We start from the raw sequence: 6,000 nt of genomic DNA, 5'->3' as shown, positions 1-6,000 counted from the left end.
GCAGCCCGATGTTTTCAACGGACCCACAGACTTAAATGGGCGAGTGCGATCCCAGAATTGGAGGAAATCATGCACAATGCGATTGTTTTACTTTAAACCACTTGGCGCAAGGAAAAATATATCGCACATGCCTCATTGAATAACATGGGGACGAGTGCTGTCTGTCAAAACCGTGGATAGCACTCATCCAATTTTCCTATAGAAATCTCCTACCCACTGCGCTTTTTTTTTTTTAAGTTACCTGAAAGTCGACAAATCCCAGAAAATAATGACAAGATTTCTATAGGAAATGGAGTATTATAACCTCTTGTATGGGAGAGAAAAAAGTAGTTCTGAACTCAAACAGTAAAATCAGTTTTACCATAAAATGAGGAATATTTTAATAAAGCAATGAGATCTGAGGCCGGGGCCGTAACTAGGTCACATAATAAAGTGAACTTTTATCCTAAAGGGTACTTTTACTTTTTTTTTTTTTTAACATATTTCAGTACCCTTATAATTAGAAGCAGCTCAGTGGGGGTCCGCGTCCTCAGACCCCACCTAGAATGTTATAAGACCTCAGTAATGGTTCTAAAGTGCCCCCTTGTGGACAAACACGTTACATGCGCTCATGCGACCTCTTCATTCTTTAGATGTTTTCCTCAGTCCCGCTCCCTTCTTTAGGGATGCAGCTTGGATGATGCACATATTGGTCCCATTTCATCATTGTTATTTCTCCACTTTCCTGGAGTAATTTCCTTCTTTTTTTCTGTGGCTTTAGTATTTGCCTTTCATTCTCTACACGTTTTGCGGCACTTTTTTTTTTTGTTTTAAATTTCCTCTAGAACTTTGCCTATCCAGATGTAAAAGACAGATTCATGAAATACGATTTTTACCAACTTTTGCATTATTTTTAGATTAATCTCACTGCAGTCCCTGCCTGGAGTTAAGTTTCTGTTTAGTCTATAGGCATTTTCATGTATTCATAAATTTTTTTTTTTGCTGACCGCCATCTTTTTTTTTTTTTTAATAGGACAAAAATCAGATGACATACTGATGGAACAAAATGAACAAATGGATGAAAAACTGACCGATTTGCTAATCTGATTTTCAAATACATACAAAACCCAGACGTGTGACTGAAGCTTTAGGCTATGTTCACACGCTGCAGGTTTTTTTTTCTCCAGGCAAAACCTGCTCTCTTGGCAGTAAAGAGGCTGCTTACAAAAAGCAGGTTTTTCTGTATTTTTTGCTGCATATAATACATCTTATTGAACCGTTTTTAGTGGGTATATTTGTCTCTTCTGCATGCTGATAACGTTTAGTACCTCCCAAAAAACATAACACAGCAAAACCTGATGCCTGCATTTTTTGATGCGTTTTTGCACTTACTCGTTGCTTTCTATGGGTGAAAAAAAAGCTGCAAAAACACTTAAAAAAAAAAAAGATTCAAGTACCCTAAGAGTACTATAAAGGAAAAAGCAGCTCTGGCAAAAAATTAAGAGCCCACTGCAAAATGTTCAGTTTGTCTGATTTTTCTCTTTATAGGTATATTTTTGAGTAAAATGTAAATTTCTTTATCGCTTCATTGGGGAACACAGGTAACCATGGGTGTATGCTGCTGTCGCAAGGAGGCTGACACTGTGCAAAAATAGAAGATAGCTCCTCATCCGCAGTATACACCCACCGACAGGCAGGAAGCACCTCAGTTTAAGCTTAGTGTCTGTAGGAGGCGGACCTGGATCTGATCCCAGATCCGTCTTCTCCTTTTCAGGTCACCTGTTGTGTTTTATTAATCTTTTTCCTTTGTCTTTCAGGTTCTTCAGCCTCAGGGTAACAGGATGTAATGTCTCGCCCTGTTTTCCCACACATATGCGACCGAGACAGCAGTGTGGTGTCACCCACATCGCCCACTCTCGGACCCGCAAGCTGGACTTTATCCCGTTACCTTTACTGGTGTTTCAGGGTGATTACTGGTGGCGGTCCTTGCCTTTTCCCCTCCTCACCCCTCTCCTCGGAGAGGGCTGAGAGGAAGACTGTGGTCACCAGCGGTGACCTTCTCCCTTCTTGTAAGGGGTTGATGCCATCTTCTGCACCGTCCGGAGACGGTGTGGGAAGGAGGATCCCGGTTTCCAGTTACCCTCACCCACCCTGAGGGCTCCTGATGTGATTCTTGTCAGTGAAGAGGGATTCGGGACTCACCTTTTACAGGTATGTCCCTTTCTCTGTCCCCGGCAGCTACCCGCCTGCCTCTCTGTTTACCCGTGAAGAACTGCGCACAGAATGACATCTCTAAACGACAGCGGCCATCTTTTTCTTCATGCTAGTGCTTCGTTAACGCCCCCGCATTAAGTGCACGTAATTATCGCACGCTTTTTTCCCTATCAAGGCGCCTCCTCTCACTGCCCGTTGCACTCCTCCGGCGGCACAGCCAATAGGAGAGCCCCTACTCCCCGATTCCGTCAGACGCGGCCATACTGGATTAGGACCTTAATTAATGCCATTTTCCAGTCCTGTCATTGCAGGTGCTGAGGCATCGCATAATTGCATGTCCTCTGTTAATTTAGTCCCCGACTTTGGGCCTTCTCCTGGACTCTGTGTAGCCACGACTGCTTACCGGGCCCCAGCCAATAAGCGATCGCCATCCGCTTAGCCACACCCCCTTGTTGGACTCTCGGCTAATTAGGGCCCGCCGTACGCCGAGGCCCAGTCTCCTGGCCTAATAAGAGAGTGTGTTTTCTCTATCGCTCTCTCCCGAGACGCCCCCGCTGGGGGGACATAGTGTATCTCTGCCTGCAAAGTGTGTGAAGATTTGAAAGTGTATGAAGAATCGTGCAGTCACCATCGTCTACAGAGCACAACAGGCGTCCATCACTAATCTGCACTGGATGTGGGGGACACTGCAGCCTGAGCAGTGACAGCGCCGTCTCTGTTATCAGGTAGGACCAGCCCAGACTGGTTAATTTCTCTCTTCACAAGGGCTTAGCGCTCTCTAGCTTTAGCCCTAGTCCATCACTTATGTCCAATCTCAGGGGAGGCCCATTCCTGTCCCTATAATCCGTGATGCCTGTGCCATCTGTAAAAGAAAAGTGGCATTCAGCGAACCCCTCTAACGCCCAGGATGAGAGCACTCCCCTCCCTCCGGAGTGGGCTGTTGCCATATCACAGTCGGTCTCAGATCTGACTGAAGTCTCACAGTCCCCGGTCCAGGTCCTGGAGCGAGCTCCACGTTTGTTTTCTGCCACCAGTGCTCCGAACACCTCTCACAGTGATTCCCATGCACCAGACCGCGACCTTCACAGGGACAAATCGGGTACAAAGGAAACTGTGGGTCCCCCTTTCTCCTGGATGTATTCCTCATCCCATGCCCCTCGGAGGAGGCTTTTGGGGTCGGATATGGATTCCCAGTCTGAGTCCGATACGGACCAGACCTGAAAGATGCAAGATATGTTCAATCTTGGTAAATTACCAAAATTCTGAACCTAAGGGAGGACGAGGCACCTGCTCAGGAGCACTCCCTTGCTTTCTAAGGGGTAAAATGTCCTTCCTGAAGTTTTCCCTAATCTCAGGGAAGTTGTCATGATTATGTCTAAACACTGGGAACACCCTGAAAAGCGCTTCCCAGGTAGGAAGAAGCTACACATCCTCTACCCCTTTAGCCCAGACCTTCTTGATAAATGGGCAAAATCCCTAATGTGGATCCGCTGGCTTCTTGCCTGTCTTGCAAGACAGCCTTGTCTCTACCGATCAGTGCATCGCTTAAAGATTCTACAGATAGACAGATTGTATCCTTTGCGAAGTCAGCCTTTGAAGCAGCTGGTGCCTCTTTCTGTCCCATATTTGCTTACACTTGGGTGTCAAAATCCATACCTGCCGGGGCAAGAATGCTTACTCAGGGTAATCTAGCGGCAGCTTCTCCGGATGGGATGCCAGATCTGGCAGATCAGATTGCCCATGCCGTCAAATATCTCGGGACCACTCCCTTTTGATGCGGCTGGTTGATCCGCCTCGGGTACCAGCAACATTGTCGCTATACGCTGCATTCTCTGGCCTCAATGGCCTTGCCTTCCAAGGCTCTAGACCTTTTGGATCCAAGCTGGATCAAATAATTTTGGATGTCACCGGAGGGAACAGCACCTTGCTTTCCCGGTCCAAGTCTAAATGTCCTTTTAATAGGAAAAGATTGCTTCAATCTCGAGATAGCGACTTCCGGCTACAAAATCGACTTCTCCCCTCCCCAGGAAGAAGTTTCCTTCTGTTTCGCCTGCCAAGACATACGTCATAGGCCCCAGAAGTTCTTCAGGCCAGACGGACCGCTACCTCCGTTTTTGGACCTCGAGCGTTTACCTGCCGCATTCGGTTCTGTCTTTTCAGGATCGAGTCCCTACGTTTGGTTATCACTTCCATGAACTCGGGAGAATTCTTCACATTCCTGTTTGTGTTTAACATCAGAGGTTCCTATGGTGCGCGATCCAGGAGGGTCTTTATCAGTTCACGGCCCTTCCTTTCCACCTGGCCTCTGCTTCCAGACTAGTCAGGTCATGGCAGCGGTCATGGACATCCTTCTCTCCAGGGGGTGTTTCATATTTCCCTACTTGGATGATCTTCTGATCAAGGAGCCGTCCCGCCGAGACTGCAACCAGAGTCTTCAGTTTACTCTGGTCCATCTCGGCTAGATTATATCCGAGAGAAGTTCTCCCTCACTTTTGCTCAGCACCTGGTGTTTCTAGGTATAAGGTTCGACACGACCCAAGCCCGTGTCTTCCAAAGGAGAGTTTTTTTCATCCCTCTGCCAGGGGATCCGTACTCTAAAGCGTCCAGCTTCTCTCCTCCTACGGTCCTGCATGAGAGTTCTAGGGGAAAAGGATTGTCGCCATGGAAGCTGTTTCTTTTGCCCAGTTCCATGCCCGTCCTCTTCAGCTGGTCCTCTGGTCGTCTCCCCGGATGATCCCGTGCTTCTACCTCAGGGTGAGGCAGTCCGTCACCTGGTGACGCTGTCGGCATCAGTCCTATGAAGGAAGCATCCTTGCGTATCTAATGCAAATACTAAAATGCCTTCTTCCGGTGGAGTGTGGACAAGGGTTTGGTCCCTATGTCCTTTTTTTCGCTTTCTTCCATTCTTGGTTTTCTACAAGCGGGTCTTAACTTGGCTCTATCGTTTCGGTCAATTCTTTTCCAACGAAATCTGGCTTCTTGTTCCCAGGTAAAAGACCTTTCTTCAATGAGTCGCCCACCTGGTACCTCCTTATCGTCTTCCGATACATCCATGGTATTTTAACCTTGTCTTTGGCGCGCTCCTGTTGAGCCCATTCAAGGCATCACGTTTTTTCTCCTGTCTTGGACAGTTGTCTTAGTTAAATTACGTCCATCAGGAGAGTTTCCGAGTTAACGGCATTGTCTTGCCGTTCCCTGCTCCTGATTCTATATCAGGACAAGGTAGGTCTCAGGCCTGTTTCTTCTTTTCTACCCATGGTGGTCTTTTTATTTCTCATTAATGAAGACATTGTCCTTCCTTCTGTGTCTCTCCGGTCCATCTCCTGGAGAAGTCCCTCTACAAGCTGGATCCCTTCACAGCTATCAGTCTACCTTTCAAGGACTGCTCCCTTTCGTCAATCTGATGCCCTGTTCGTCATCTCTGAGGGTTATCTTAATGGGCTCCTAGCCTCTAAGTTCACTATTGCCTTGGAGGCATTCCACGTTCAGGACAAACAGCCTCTTCCAGGGGCGAAGGCTCTTCTGGGGGTGAAGGCTCACTCCGCTCTGCGGTGGGGGCCTCCTGGGCTGTTCGTTACCAGGATTTGGCTTTCCAGATTGTAAGGCCGCAACCTGGTCATCTTTACACTCCTTTGCGAGTTTTTACAGGGTTTATACCCATGCCTCGTCTGATGCAGGCCTGGGAAGGAAGGTGCTGCAGGCGGCGGTTTTTCACTTGACCGACCTGAGTCCATTTATTCCTTGAATCTTCCTGTTTCCTGCCCTAGGGACTGCTTTGGGACATCCCATGGTTACCTTTGTCCCCCA

This window comes from Ranitomeya imitator, chromosome 2 (assembly GCF_032444005.1).
Source record: "Ranitomeya imitator isolate aRanImi1 chromosome 2, aRanImi1.pri, whole genome shotgun sequence".
Lineage (NCBI taxonomy): Eukaryota > Metazoa > Chordata > Amphibia > Anura > Dendrobatidae > Ranitomeya > Ranitomeya imitator.
This window is presented reverse-complemented; position numbering follows the sequence as displayed.